This window comes from Phyllobates terribilis, unplaced genomic scaffold (assembly GCF_046119375.1).
Source record: "Phyllobates terribilis strain yellow unplaced genomic scaffold, ASM4611937v1 Scaffold_5__5_contigs__length_657084704, whole genome shotgun sequence".
NCBI classification, from domain to species: Eukaryota; Metazoa; Chordata; class Amphibia; order Anura; family Dendrobatidae; genus Phyllobates; species Phyllobates terribilis.
In genome coordinates this window covers 368,787,008-368,803,192 of record NW_027362765.1, presented here as the reverse complement: position 1 = coordinate 368,803,192, position 16,185 = coordinate 368,787,008, and positions in this window count along the sequence as shown.

The following is a 16,185-nucleotide window of genomic DNA, read 5'->3' as shown; positions in this document are numbered from 1 at the left end:
ATTACCGCTTTGTCTTTCTTCTTGTTACATTGTCTTGAACAATGTCACTAATGTCACTAATTGGTAAATTACCGATTGAACATATTCTCTGGAGAAGAACCTGTTTGATGTTGAGTACAAGAGAATATTAATATGTCCAGCTGTCTATTATCTTCATCATCAAAGCAGTTTGTAAAGGGTTGAAGGACTTAATGTCTTATGTTCCTCAGAAATAACACATCCTTGCCCATAGAAGAGGAGGTATTGTAATCAGGGTACGGAGAAGATCTGCTCCAAAGGGCATTACCCGTCCCATCTCCCCTCTAGGAAGCCGAGCTTCATTCACTCGGAGTGGTAGGATCTGACCGGTGACTTATTGTGCATTTATGAAAGAATAATTAGATGATATAATTTCACACACACAGATGACAGAATGAGAACTACAAAGCGCTACAAAAAAGTTTTCATGGAAATCAATGAAATAAAACACTTTACAAGGATGAAAGATCATTTTGTATCTAATCTCGGCAACTGTTTGGCAACAGATCAAAAGACATTTTCTTCCACTTCCCCTCTGAATTTCGCATCTTGTGTTGCTGTTATGAATAACACATTAGATATATGATACAAACAAGGGCAGAGATGAGCCGTCACGTGCTCCCGGACTTGTTGTTTAGGGTTTGATAGAGTCGAAATGAGGAAAAAAAAAAATCTGAAATGGGTCATAAACTCCGGAAAACTGAACAGAATTTTTTATTTCCATCATGAAATTGTGTTTTCATTTTCTTAAGCTTAATATCAAATGTTTCCCTGTGAAATCGTCATACAGAAAGGAGACACTTTTTTTTTTTAGATAAAGAATTGTCCTTCATTCCTATCGGCTCATCAGTGTCACCATACCCTGTGATGACTGACATGAGATGGTTAACTTTTGATGGACTCTGTTGGGAAATGATTACTTTCTATGTATCTGTTGACCAAAAGAGGTCATCCCTTTTATAGAGGTTGTCCACTATTTTAACAATGATGACTTATCTTTAGGATAGGTCATCAATGTCTGATCAGTGGAGGTCCGACATCTGGCACCCCCGCCGATCAGATGTTCTAGGTGCCGGCAGCTGCCGGAAGTGCGCAATTATGGAGCTGCTCCGTCTACTGATAGTGACCGCAGTTGAGTACTGCACATCCGCCCCTATAAATTTCAATTGGGGGATGATGTGCAGTTCCCGACAGCCGCCACTATCAGTAGACGGAGCAGCTCCATAACTGAGCACTTCCGGCAGCTGCCAGCACCTAGAACAGCTGATCGGCGGGGGTGCCAGGTGTCGGACCTCCACTGATCAGACATTGATGACCTATCCTAAGGATAAGTCATCAATTTTAAAGTAGTGCACAACTTCTTTAAGGTTGTCATATCGATAACCATTAATCTGATACAATAGTACACTAAGATTTCAAGTACAACAAGGGATGAGTAGACAAGGGGTTAATTACAGTCATACCCGAATTTTCTAATATTTGTTAGTTACAACTGGATCTTCGTTGTGATTTGTATGCTGCATGAATCAATAGTGCACATGAACTTGAGAAATTTTGCAATATATTTCAATAGAGAAATGTGAGTCTTTCTCCACTTCCTCCCTTCCCCTGCCTCTGGATTACCTGACTACTGAGAGATCAGATTACATCTATCTATTAAAGTCTATTCAGAAAAAAGGGGAAAGAACGGAGTCAGGGACAGAGACAGAGAGGCTGCTTTCTAGTAAGTGTTTTATTTCAACCGTAGCTGGATTCACAGCTACACTGCTCCATGCTGCTTCAGAACATGTGCTGCAGAGAGACAGGAGAGCAGGAATCCCGAATCTGTACACATCACAGTCAGTAGGATCCAAACAACTTTAGTTCCTCTGATACATTGCCACATTTACTAATATTTTACCAGTTTCCAGCAAGACACAGAGAAGCCACCGAGCCATATGTGAAGGCAGCACAGGTCCAAAATAGCTGTGAACTGTAAAGGTCCGTTTACATTAGACGACTTTGCGGTGGTAAAAATTAAGATGGATGGTAGAACGCTGTCACAGTTATTGACCTATTTTGGTGCAGGACCCCGTCTCCTCCATGTCCTACATGCCTGCACACGCTCAGTGTCAGTGTCTGTGGCTTTCCATCCTTGCACATCGGCTCCGTTTCTAGCAATATTGAGCTCACAGCTCCAGGTCTTTTTGACTTGTTGGGTTTAATAAAACATTTCCCAGACTTTTTCGATGCCTTCTGAGATTTCACTCTATGATTATTTATAAGAACTAACACAATTTTAATTTAATGAATTTCACAGTTTCATATTGAGGCTGCACAAAATAAATAGCGTTTTTATGAGTAGGGCAAATTGTGTTACTTGTATGTATGAACCGCTGGCTTCTCCCTGGAGAGAGCTGTGCACAGCAAAAATCTCAAATAAATCTCAAATAAATTATAGCCTTTGAAGATACTGTGGAGTCAATCAACCTGGCTGATAAAAGGGCCCGAAACAACGTTCCCAAAATAATCCCCGACTCTAATAAAACTAAACTGATTAGCGCTGATTGTTCTTCAGAACGAAGTTACTTGTATCCCGATCAGCTCCAATCTGAACAATATCACCATGTAAGAACGAAGCTATGCCTGACATTTCAATTTCGGAAACCAAGGAAACAATCTAAAAAAAAACCCAAGGAATTATCCTTAATAGTTTTCTCGAAAGCAAACAGATCTTTATAACTTTTCTTTGGATGCATCAGTTGTTTACATGACACTTTGTAAAGTAATTTATAAGAGGATTGCGTCATCTAACTCACCTCCTGGCAACACGTGCTCATATTTTACCTGTCAGAAAGCTGCTAAAAATCCATATAAAGTAACAAAATAAATTAGTACTAGGAAGGAGGGGAGAGGAGGGGGATGCAGCTGCAGATTTTTGCTTCTCACATTTCTCAGTGTTTTATGAAGAAGTATAAGAAGAAAACAGAAGGAGGAGCAGCACGGGAGCACATATGATTAGCTCAGACCAGTCTTATAATGAAAAGAGACATCCCACTCAGCAAGAAATGGGAAAATTAAAACAAATGCCGAGATTTGAATCCAGCAGATCTCACGAATTTGGCAGGGAAATTCAATTTTACACGAATGAAATGTTGCTTACTATTTCTAGAGAGAACAAAGAGTATCATAAAGTATGAAACAAAAGAATACCTCGCCACTTACCTGTCCTGCACCCCTCCATCCGATGCTCCACGCCTCCTATCACATCTTTTCCTGCGATCTTCATTTGACCCTGGGACTTCCGGCTCCGAGTAGTCATCAAATGTCACAATGGCATGACGCCATGACGTGAGTCACCCCAGGACTAGTCAGCACGTCAGAAGGTCAGGCTGTGCGTTGTGACGTCTGAGGTCTAATTGGAACCAGAATCTCAGCGCCAAGTGAAGACACAACAGACGGAGCAGCGCACCGGACGGTTGGCTACATTGTTGTGCTTTGTAAATGAGCTGACTACTTCATTTGTTTTTTATTTATTTTTTTTCACCATTTTTCTCTGTACAATTCAGCAAATTGGTGTCCTCCATTTTGCTGAATTTATACGAAGCGAATCACAAAAAAAAAAATCGAATTTTGGAGAAATCGAATTTTGCGTAAAATTCTAGAACAGATTTTCTCATCTCTGCATTGTTCTTCAAACGATCCAAAACCCATGAAAAATGTCTTAAAGGATAACTGACTTTTCAATAACACATTAAATAAAGAAAGACGCAGACATACTTGGGCTGATGTTCTGTCCCAGTTTCAAGGTTTTTCTCTGAAGCCATATGTTTCTTTACAGCTCCCAGTGCCTCCGCTTGGCATCTTGCATTTCTCCAAATTGCATGGACTCTGCCCGGAAGCCTTCCAGTATTATACTGGCAGCACTTGCTTTCCCAAGATGTGCTGCTGTGTTCTCAGGATTGTACACAATGCTCTTCCAATGTTACATTTGATGCTGATATTGCATCATTTTGGCACCACTTTGCAAAATTTGTGGTAGCATTTATAAATTTTTATTTGAAAAATAAGTGCAAAAAATGCGGTTTCAAAGTAAATTTTTCCACTTAGATTAAAGATGTCCATTTGTTATTTATTTTTATTTTTATACAATGAACATTTTACGTGAAGAATGCAGCAGTGATGGTGTGACTGGATCACTGCAGGCACTGACACACGTAGACAGCAAATTAACATCTGTTGGAAAGCGCTTTAGAGAGTATGTTAAGGGAGAAAATATTCAAATTTTTGATTAAAAGAATTTGAACAATTACTTTTTAGGGCAATTAAAGTAAAAATAAGTTAAATACATTGTTTGAAAGCACAGATCTCTTCTAATGTTGTCATTGATCCAGAAATACTATGCACAATACATCTACTGCAGAATATAGGAAACTAAAGCCCAGAGCAGAAGTTTCAGGCAGGTGTGGAAGAAAGCTGCAAAGTAAAAAGCTTTTAAAAAATCAGTTTTATATATTTTATGAATTCATTAAAAAAATGCAAAGTGAATGAAGAAAAGAGAAATGTAAAACCCATCAGTAACTGGTGACCGCCCGTTACCTCCATCATCAGTATCTGGTGACCGCCCCCCTCCTCCATCATCAGTATCTGGTGACCGCCCGTCGCCTCCATCATCAGTATCTGGTGACCGCCCCCCTCCTCCATCATCAGTATCTGGTGACCGCACGTCGCCTCCATCATCAGTATCTGGTGACCGCCTGTTGCCTCCGTCATCAGTATCTCCTGACTGCCTGTCTCCTCCATCATCAGTATCTGGTGACCACCCGTTACCTCCATCATCAGTATCTGGTGACCGCCTGTTGCCTCCATCATCAGTATCTGGTGACCGCCCCCCTCCTCCATCATCAGTATCTGGTGACCACCCGTTACCTCCATCATCAGTATCTGGTGACTGCCACTCGCCTCCATCATCAGTATCTAGTGACTGCCCGTCACCTGCATCATCAGCATCTGGTGATCGCCCGTCACCTCCATCATCAGTATCTGGTGACAGCCTGTCGCCTCCATCATCAGTATCTGGTGACCGCCCGTCTCCTCCATCATCAGTATCTGGTGACCTCCCATCACCTCCATTATTAGTATCTGGTGACCATCCGTCACCTCCATTATCAGTTTCTGGTGACCGCCCGTCGCCTCCATCATTAGTATCTGGTCACCGCCCGTCACCTCCATCATCAGTATCTGGTGACAGCCTGTCGCCTCCATCATCAGTATCTGGTGACCGCCCGTCTCCTCTATCATCAGTATCTGGTGACCTCCCATCACCTCCATCATTAGTATCTGGTGACCATCCGTCACCTCCATTATCAGTTTCTGGTGACCGCCCGTCGCCTCCATCATCAGTATCTGGTCACCGCCCGTCACCTCCATCATCAGCATCTGGTGACCGCCTGTCGCCTCCATCATTAGTATCTGGTCACCACCCGTCACCTCCATCATCAGTATCTGGTGACAGCCTGTCGTCTCCATCATCAGTATCTGGTGACCGCCCGTCTCCTCCATCATCAGTATCTGGTGACCTCCCATCACCTCCATCATTAGTATCTGGTGACCATCCGTCACCTCCATCATCAGTATCTGGTGACCGCCCGTCGCCTCCATCATCAGTATCTGGTCACCGCCCGTCACCTCCATCATCAGTATCTGGTGACCGCCCGTCGCCTCCATCATCAGTATCTGGTCACCGCCCGTCACCTCCATCATCAGCATCTGGTGACCATCCGTCATCTCTGTGATTAGCTGCCCACTTGCTAAGGACAATAAGACTTTTCCAGCTCATAGCACCGGTTTTAGGCGATCTTATTGTTGTGTTTTGTTAGAAATTTGCTTGCTGTGTTTTTAATTAGTGATTTGTTTGGTCATCAGTTCAGCCTCAGGTATCAATACTTCCATTCAGTGACCTTATCTCAGGATCTTTACAACCTCCATCATCAGTATCTGGTGACCGCCCGTCCACTCCATCATCAGTATCTGGTGACCGCCCATCACCTCCGTCATCAGTATCTGATGACCGCCCGTCACCTGCGTGATCTCATCAGTATCTGGTGACTGCCTGTCGCCTCCATCATCAGTATCTGGTGACCGCCCGTCGCCTCCATCATCAGTATCTGGTGACCGCCTGTCATCTCCATCATCAGTATCTGGTGACTGCCCGTCACCTCCATAATCAGTATCTGGTGACCGCCCATCGCCTCCATCATCAGTATCTGGTGACTGCCCGTCGCCTCCATCATCAGGATCTGGCGACGGCCCGTCACCTCCATCACTTTTTCTTGTCACTTGTACACAGGTTATGGAGGATCCCAGCAGGAGGTTGTTCCAAACACCTTGGAGGATTGAGCCCAGATCTTCTGTGTATGAGGCTTGTGCGGATCCTTCAGTCTCTTCATAGATCCCAGACGGACTGGATAATGTGAGGTCAGGGATCTGGGGCTGGATCATCACTCCCAGGATTCCTCGCTCTAAATGACATTGTTTGGATGTTCGGGGCTGTTGTCCAGCTGCAGAATAATTTTGGGCCAATCAGACGCCTCCTGATGGGACATGATGGATAAGGATCTGACTGGATTTGTCAGAATTGAGGACACCGTTAATCCTGACCAAATCTCCAATGCCTTTTGCTGAAATGGAGCCCCAAACTTACAGGACCCTCCCCTGCACGTCACTGCTCCTGCAGCCCCTCAATATTGTGCCGCTATCCAGACCTCTAGGAACAAACTGCTTCTGTTGCAGCTGAATATTTCGCACTAAGAGTCCGCAGTCCAGAGACCTGCTGACATTTTTCTACGCCCTGGTTTCTATGTTTTTGTGTATAATTGAGTCACTTGGTCTTGTTTCCATGTAAACTTTTTGGCTGTAATTCTTCCATAAAGACGACTTCTGGCCACACTTTATTTTTCTCCAGTACATGACCAAGAAAATAGCAGAAATAAAAAAAAAATCTCACAATATATTCTATGAAAATGATTTCATCACTACTCGTTTTTTGTTCTCTACTCTTCTTTACTCTTCTCTTTTATACTCTTTTCTATTGTACTCTATTATTCTTTTCTCTTCTCCCCTCTTCTCTGCTATTCTACTCTACTTCACCTCTTCATTAGGTTCTTCACTAGAAATTAGCCTTACATTTTATCATTTATTTTTCTGCAACAATGTATCTATCAGTCTACTATGAGTAGACACAGGATTCATACCAGTTTTGCCTGCTTCTTCATAGACTAGTCTTTCTTTGGATTAGTAATATAAAATTGCAATTAGTTATAGAGGTTGTCCAGTTTACAAAACTCATTTTCTTGTAATTTGCAATTGGAAGTTAATGAATATATATTTTGGGGGGCCATCTTTTCGTGCTTCTCATCTCTAAGCCAGAGTTGAGAGCAGTTATAAAGAGTAACACCGGTCCTGCCGTGCATGACACAGACTATTGATAAGATATGGCGCCATGCAATGCTTCACTTCTCCAAGGGTGGCGCCGCCTGAAAATTGTAGATTTACTTCCAGGATTTTTAACTGATTACAGATGATCCCTTTGGGTATCATGCGGTGGACATAGTGCTCTGCTCGTTTTCAAGCCACCCAAAAATTAGGGATTGTCAAACACGTTAACCAGCATTTTAGTACCTTCAACAACCAACTTTGTTGTAGAGGCTTTCAAATGACGATTGTATTTGTTGAAATAGCATAGTATTAGGGGAAAAACCCTTTTCTTGACAAGTCTTAATCCAGGTTGCATAACTATGATACACTTAAATTCAATAAGAGGTATGCCCCATCAACCAGATTTTTGGGGGTGAAAGTGTCAAAATTTTGCATCTGAGTTGCACAAACATTTTGCAGCATTTCAACACTCCAGTCAATCATATTGTTTGCTGAATAGACTCATATATATTTATTGCAGAATTCAGTTTTTCTAGCTTTTTACCCCATTTTGCGCAGATATCTGGTATTTTAGGCATGACGATGGAAATTTGAGACAAGCTTGAAAAGATAACGCGGTGGTTGAAAGTCTCGGCGTCTGTCATGATAAATGGAGACATCAGTAAGTGCACTTTACAGCCGTACAGAATGTCAAGTAAAGAAGCTCAGACTAAAAGAAACACGCAAAAAAAATAAAAAATAAGGAAAAAAGGAAAAAAGGCAAAGAATTGATTGAGCCAACATGAACTCTCTCCTATTGGAAAACTTCACCTGTGTGAGACACGAACAGACCGACTTAGACACACACCGGGAAAAACACAGGCGGACCAAGGCACAAGGTCAATACTTTAAAAATAGAGACAACCACATTCATAGGCGTTCACAGACACACACATCACAAACACACAGAAACATGCAGACATATATCCATACTGAAGAAACCAACAGGTATATACACACACAGGGACATGCGCATGGTCTACAGACACACAAAGTCATATAATATACTGTATACACGCACGGAAACAAATACAAAAGCATTTGTAAAAATGGTATAAACAAACACACAGATTTATACAAAGATACATATACAAACACACATTTATATACACACCATGATTGGGTATATCAGATGCCTTAGGTGATGTGCACACATTAAGTATTTGCTGCAGACATTCCTGAATCAAAAACATGTCTCTTGGCAGGAAAAACGTTGCATAAAAAAATGCACATTGTTTCCACATTTTTGTTGCTTTTTAAAGGTTCTTTTTTTTACCATTTATTAACATCGGTGAAAAACGCTGAAAGAATTAAAGAACTGACATGCTGCAGATATGAAATTGCTAAGCAGCGCTTACATGAGATTACAGAAATCTTATTCCCTCTGATGGGACAGTTAAAGGCGTGCCAAAAAACGCAACATACACTTAGAGACACCACCAATCGCCAGAATAGGCAACTTGTATCCCTCAATCTCTCTTTGCCCACAAAAACAGAGGCTAGGAGAAATTTTATGGAGCAGCCGGATGCACCTGTGTAACGTGACGCGGGGCTGTAGCCGTGGGCGAGGTACTCATCTTTCACTCCCCCGGCACGCTACATGAAGATGGGGGTCCTGGCTCAGTGTGTGGACTTTGTCCATGGTGGCGCTTCGCCCTTGCAGGCCGCATGATGCCGGTGCGGTGACTTCAGCTGGCCAGGACCATGTGTTGAGGAGTTTAATGAGGGAGACCACCAGCCAATAATAAACAGATTTTTACTGAACAGTGAATTGGCGGGAACTATGTACAGCAGATAGCGGGTGCATAACTTCACAAAATGTTTCTTTTAGAACATGGAGCATCTTCACGCACATTTTCTGCTTTCCTTCTCTAGGCTCACTTGCCTCGGTCTCAGCTGCATCTCTACCTTCACCACCACCCAGCACAGCACTTTGGGAGTTTCTCCAGTCACAAAAACTGGTACCACCGTTCAGTAAATGAGAGTCCAATACTTCAATTCGCGGTTCCGCGGCTTTCTTTTCCCTTAGGAGAGTTAGCTGGCCACTATGGCCTTTACTTACCTTTTCTGCTTGCTGACACCTTAGAACTCCTGCCCGGGGCACTCACTTTCTTTTACACCCCCTGGTCCATCCTGGCCAAAAACCTCTCGGTCTGGGGAACTCAAGCCCTACTGCTAGGTGTCCTATCCAAGGACCCGTCTCTGGTGCATCTGACGCGCCCCCTGGGCCAGTGTTGTTTGGGGGATACCCGGAGCCGGATCAGATGGGGGTTGTAGTCTCCGAGTGGCGGTGACCCGGTCCGTGCCCAGGGTGTCAAGCTCAGTGTGTGGCAGTCCTACAGATGTTGCTGGATGTTCTTTAGTGTCGACTACGCCACCCGTTGATTTGCGGTCAATACGGCCGCCGCTGCAGCAGGGTCCGCTGAGGCTGGTGGTGTGTGTGCAGCTTCTGGTAGTATAACCCCCAACGGGAGGGGTATAGCCTCAGGGGGTCAGTTGTAGAGGGTGGTGGTTGTGGTGGTGCAGTGAGGATGGTAATAAGACTCAGAGTCGGGCTGTGCAGTTCAGGGTTTTTACTTACTGCTGTTGTGCTGGTCACTCCGGCCTTGAGTGACCGCCCGAGCCGTGCTGCGTCCACCAGGTCCTGGACTCGGCCAACCCCCAGGTAATTCTGGAGCGTGATCCTGAGCTCCCTTTATGACGTTCCTTTTCTCTGGCCTTCCCCACCAGGGATCCACTTATGTCCGGCTCCCTCGGGCCTCTTGTTGGTAAAACCCTTGTCTCTGGGTTCCCTGACCCTATACTCGGTGTGCCTTCGCAGTGGATTTAGTGGGGGGTCGTGGCAGATCCTGCCCACAACCTCCGGTCTCTGGCTGAGGATTAGTGCCCTCCACCAGCTTGGGATCCGGTACCCTTGTGCCAACCCTTCACCCTTCTGGTTGTATTTGGGCTCTTGGGGTTCCCTCTTCTTCCCCTCTGGGTCCTTCTCTTCTCCTCTCTCTCTTCTTTCAGGACTGCTTGACCCTCTACAAAAGACTGACTGGTAACTGTCTGCCTGTCTGACTCTGATCTAAGATGGTTCCCACCTTATATACTCCCTCTATGTGTGAGCTCAGGTGACCAGCACCCAATGAGCTCCTAGCATTACCCAGACTGCTCCCCCTATCTGCCCCTACACTACTGGGATGTTCCACCCCCCTCCCACTCCAGCCAGGGACAGACACTGTCGTACCTGCACATATACCTAGTGGGAGTACCATTGATCTGTCCCCCGGAAATGGGATGTATGTAGTGCATGCAGCCTACTGAGCTCAGTTCCACACTCCATCCTTACCCGGGAGTGGAATATCACACCTCTGGCTTGAGGTGCAATACCCCTGTAGCAGCCGAATCCTCAGGGTGCTACACATCACTTTGTCTTTTGATCACTTTTCCTTCCTTTACTCTAAATCTTGCTATCCACTATCTCAAATCACGTCAGGGACACCCACATCACAGGCTCTGCTGACTAGTCTGACCTTAGGTCTGCTTCTCTAGCATGCTGGGCCCTATCTGACTTCCTGAAAGGAAACTGTCTCTGTCTCTTCCCTTTTTATCCCATCTCACTCTGGGCTAGTCCCAATCATTAACCCTAACTCAACCTACTGTCAAACTACAATGCTGTCACTAATAACGCATGTCACAATACAAATTATACATTTTAACAATACATGTGTCTTCAAGAGGGACCGTGGGCAGTATGTCCATCTCCTTACACCTGCAGGAAATAAGTCCCCATTTTAGGGATCATTAGGGTTCCCCGCAACTGAAAACCTTGAGATCTAACAAGTATCACTTTGGAATAGTTTTTTTAAACACACAATCACCTATCCACATTGACAAGAATTACACTGACATATTGTATATACAAGCTTACAACATGCAACAGGTGCAAGAAAAATTTTTTTACACACAAACATATACAGTAGGTGCAAAAATGATGCTGACAGACACACATACAGGTGCACAAAAATCACAAACACATGCACACACACATACAGCAGATTCACTCTCATTTCGGGTCCTGTCCATGGCTCTAGTTATTGACGGTGAGTTCATACCATCAGCTTCAAACTCCAATTTCAGACGACATGAGACCAATAAGTTAAGCAGTAGCCATGGCCGTGGGCTTGCAATGTATCAGCAATACAGCTCATACTATATGGAAAACTGCATGCTGGAAAGCCGGGAGAGGGCTCACTTTTAATTTCACTGGTGATTGAGTCACAGAGTTAAAAAGTCATTTGGAAGCTTTCAATGACTGAACTAGTTAATTGGTCAGTGGCACAAAGGGAACATTTAGTGGCCGCAGAACCCGTCACTGAGGATCTAAGGTTGGAAAAATGATATTTTGTCTTTCCTCCTGGGCAGAGAAAACACTATTTATAACCATCTTCCCTTGAACAAACTGTAATAAGCTAAACAATAGCTAAGGCTCTGGGCTCGAAATCCATCAGCACAAGAGCCAAGTCTACCCAAGAAACTGCTCACTGGAAAATAGGGACGATGGAGACTCAGAGATAATGCAGAAGGCTGAGCAATTAAATGTGTTACTCGGTAGGAAAGATAATGAAATATTTAGTGGCCAGAATGAAGGATTTTGTAGAATTGGGAAGCTGTTTAGGGTTCTGAAAATTCTCTGCGCACTTTTGGCAAACTCTTTCCTTAATATATACCAAAACTTTAATAAGATAAGCAGCAGCAAAGCCCAAAGGCTCCTAATGTATCAGCAGCAGCATGAGCAACTCTGTCCCGAAAACTGCTTGCTGGAATATAAGGACAGGGCAGGCGTTCGTTCTGCTTCCTCTGGATCAGAGTCGTAGATGATGAAGAGAACTTTTACACTTCCAAGGTTATGAATATGTAGCTGAAGAGGTTTTTTTGGTCTCTTCAGACTTTTCTTCTTTAATTATTTCAATATCTATGTATCTGATATGACCACTAATTGTACTGCAAAGGAATGGAAGCATCTTAGTCATATTTCCTTGCTCTACTAGGTCATATAGAAGCGAGATATCTACACTATATCCTCAGAAAATAAAATGTTATATAGATCAAATATTTCATATAAACAGCCTGAAATATTCACATTTTTCACACTGAGCGCTGGAGCAGACGGAATAAGACGACATATTCAATTTTTCGACGTTCACTTGTCTGCTTTGCCGTGCAGCCTTGGTAATATCCATCTGAGTCTTTTCATTATAACTAGAAGGAGGAGTCATCAGAGTCATCTCATTATCATTGGAGGGCAGGGTCAGTAGTGTCATATTACTACCAATTAAGCATTGATCCAACAGAGTCTTCTCACTATCGTTGGATGGTGGAGCCAACTAATTCAACTAATTCTCATTTTAGGGTGCTGTCGGCAGCCGTGTATGTTTGAGTCTGAAACACTGCGACTACTCCCTGCCCACTGACAGTGACAGAGTAGTCTCTGACTGTGCACACGTATATCATTCATTCATTCTGAAAAACTTCTGTCCGTCACATCACAGGGTCATTCAAATTTAGTTTCTTATTGAAGAATGTAGGAAGGTAATAAGCATAGTAAGCACGGGTTGTAGATAGCTATAGTCCCCTGTTCCTGATTTCTGCTAAATATTTATCTTACTCAAAGCTAGTTTCACAGGTACACTGCTCAGTACTGTTGTATTATGTCCTCCATGAAGAGGTGCATCCTAGTAAGTGTTTTATCTCAACCCCAGAGCTGGATTCACAGCTACACTGATCAGTACAGTTGTATAATGTACTCCAAGAAGAGGTGCATCCTATTAAGTGTTTTATCTCAACCCCAGAGCTGGATTCACAGCTACACTGATCAGCACTGTTGTATAATGCCCTCCATGATGCTGCTGCATCCTACTAAGTGTTTTATCTTAACTTCAGAGCTGGATTCACAGCTACACTGATCAGTACTGTTGTATAATGTCCTCCATGAAGAGGTGCATCCTATGAAGTGTTTTATCTCAACCCCAGAATTGGATTCACAGGTACACTGCTCAGTACTGTTGTATAATGTCCTCCATGAAGAGGTGCATCCTATTAAGTGTTTAATCTCAACTCCAGAGCTGTATTCACACCTACACTGATCAGTACTGTTGTATAATTCCCTCCATGATGCTTCGGCATCCTACTAAGTGTTTTATCTCAACCCCAGAGCTGGATTCACAGCTTCACTGATCAGTACTGTTGTATAATGTCCTCCATGAAGAGGTGCATCCTACTAAGTGTTTTATCTCAACTCCAGAGCTGTATTCACAGCTACACTGATCAGTACTATTGTATAATGTCCTCCATGAAGAGGTGCATCATATTAAGTGTTTTATCTCAACCCCAGAGCTGTATTAACAGCTACACTGATCAGTACGGTTGTATAATGCCCTCCATGATGCTTCTGCTTTCTACTAAGTGTTTTATCTCAACCCCAGAGCTGGATTCACAGCTTCACTGATCAGTACTGTTGTATAATGTCCTCCATGAAGAGGTGCATCCTACTAAGTATTTTAAGTCAACTCCAGAGCTGTATTCACAGCTACACTGATCAGTACTGCTGTATAATGCCCTCCATGATGCTTCTGCATTCTTTTAAGTGTTTTATCTCAACCCCAGAGCTGGATTCATAGCTACACTGATCAGTACTGTTGTATAATGTCCTCTATGATGCTGCTGCCTTCTGCTAAGTGTTTTATCTCAACTCCAGAGCTGGATTCACAGCTAAACTGATCAGTACTGTTGTGTAATGTCCTCCATGAAGAGGTGCATCCTACTAAGTGTTTAAAATCTCAACCCCGGAGCTGGATTCACAGCTACACTCTTCAGTACTGTTGTATAATGTCCTCCATGATGCTTCTAATCCTACTAAGAGTTTTATCTCAACCCCAGAGCTGGATTCACAGCTACACTGATCAGTACTGTTGTATAATGTCCTCCATGAAGAGGTGCATCCTATGAAGTGTTTTATCTCAACCCCAGAGCTGGATTTACAGCTACACTGATCAGTACTGTTGTATAATGCCCTCCATGATGCTTCTGCATCCTACTGTTTTATCTTAACCCCAGAGCTGGATTGACAGCTACACTGATCAGTATTGTTGTATAACGTCCTTCATTATGCTGCTGCATCCCACTAAGTGTTTTATCTCAACCCCAGAGCTGTATTAACAGCTACACTGATAAGTACTGTTGTATAATGTCCTCCATGATGCTGCTTCATCCTACTAAGTGTTTAATCTCAACCCCAGAGCTGGATTCACAGCTACACTGATCAGTAATGTTGTGTAATGTCCTCCATGAAGAGGTGCATCCTACCAAGTGTTTTATCTCAACCCCAGAGCTGTATTAACAGCTACACTGATCAGTACGGTTGTTTAATGCCCTCCATGATGCTTCTGCATCCTACTAAGTGTTTTATCTTAACCCCAGAGCTGGATTCACAGCTACACTCATCAGTACTGTTGTATAATGCCCTCCATGATGCTTCTGTATCCTACTAAGTGTTTTATCTCAATTCCAGAGCTGGATTCACAGCTACACTGATCGATACTGTTGTATAATGCCCTCCATGATATTTTTGCATCCTACTAAGGGTCTTATCTCAACCGAAGAGCTGGATTCACAGCTACACTGATCAGTACTGTTGTATAATGCTCTCCATGATGCTGCTGCATCCTACTAAGCGTTTTATCTCAACCTCAGAGCTGGATTCACAGATACACTGATCAGTAGTGTTGTGTAATGTCCTCCATGAAGTGATGCATCCTATGAAGTGTTTTATCTCAACCCCAGAGCTGTATTAACAGTTACACTGATCAGTACGGTTGTATAATGCCCTCCATGATGCTTCTGCATCCTACTAAGTGTTTTATCTCAACCCCAGAGCTGGATTCACAGCTACACTTATCAGTAGTGTTGTGTAATGTCCTCCATGAAGAGGTGCATCATATGAAGTGTTTTATCTCAATTCCAGAGCTGGATTCACTGCTACACTGATCAGAACTGTTGTATAATGCCCTCTATGATGCTTCTGCATCCTACCAAGTGTTTTATCTCAACCCCAGAGCTGGATTCACAGCTACACTGATCAGTACCGTTGTATAATGTTCTCCATGATGCTGCTGCATCCTACTAAGTGTTTTATCTCAACCCCAGAGCTGGATTCACAGCTACACTGATCAGTAGTGTTGTGTAATGTCCTCCATGAAGAGGTGCATCCTACCAAGTGTTTTATCTCAACCCCAGAGCTGTATTAACAGCTACACTGATCAGTACAGCAGTATAATGTCCTGCATGATGCTTCTGCATCCTACTAAGTGTTTTATCTCAACCCCAGAGCTGGATTCACAGCTACACTGATCAGTACTGTTGTATAATGTGTGACGCTCGCAAGCCCTGCCCTGGGAAGATGGGGTACTCGGAGCCGGGTCAGATGTTGGGAACGAGGATGCAGTCGTGGCCTGGACCCGTTCCGTGCCCAGGGCCGTCACATTGAAAATGATGTTAGGGCTTTCCGGGTTGAGTGGTAATTGTCGACTACGCCACCTGTGGTGTCTGGTGATGCGCCACCAGCGCCGCTAGCAGTCCGCTGAGGCCCGATGTCACGGCGGCTAAAGTTCTCGCTGCTCCCCACAGGCGGAGCGCGGCCTCAGGGCAGGCAAGGCAGGATGAAGGGGG